The sequence below is a fragment of the Alligator sinensis genome, unplaced genomic scaffold, assembly GCF_000455745.1.
Source record: "Alligator sinensis unplaced genomic scaffold, ASM45574v1 scaffold1704_1, whole genome shotgun sequence".
Classification (NCBI taxonomy): Eukaryota; Metazoa; Chordata; order Crocodylia; family Alligatoridae; genus Alligator; species Alligator sinensis.
The window spans coordinates 104,170-104,574 of NW_005843413.1; the positions used below are offsets into that span (position 1 = coordinate 104,170).

General features: G+C 50.9%; 1 protein-coding gene across 1 annotated transcript in view; it reads right to left on the reverse strand.

Annotated features, from left to right (window-relative positions):
• Positions 1–405, reverse strand: part of FBXL19 (F-box and leucine rich repeat protein 19) — a 13,064-nt gene that overhangs the window by 5,738 nt on the left and 6,921 nt on the right. The window lies entirely within an intron of this gene.

Sequence of the window (405 nt, forward strand, 5' to 3'; positions counted from 1 at the left end):
GCACCCCCCCCCCCCCCCCCCCAAGCTTCTCCATATCTACAGGCATTACAGTAGGGCCAGGTATTCTGGATAATATGGTAAGGGGCAGGAACAAGGGAAGTGAGGAAGAAAGATGAACTATGTGGGGGGTGCACCTACTAGAGACAATATGGTAAGTGGAACTTGCCACCACTCTGCCTAACTCCAGTTGCCCCGTTCCTACAGTCATTACGGTCATGGGCATATGCAAGGTGCACCTACCCTAGACAATATGCTACAGAAGACCCACCCTTAACACAGATCCCCTGACTTGCCCCTATACTCAAAACATTACGGTAAAGTGAAATACAGAGGAGTCAGCAATTATAGACAAGAGGGTAAAAGGGCCTGCTCGCCCTCCAGCCGGCCACTCTACTAGGGGAATTA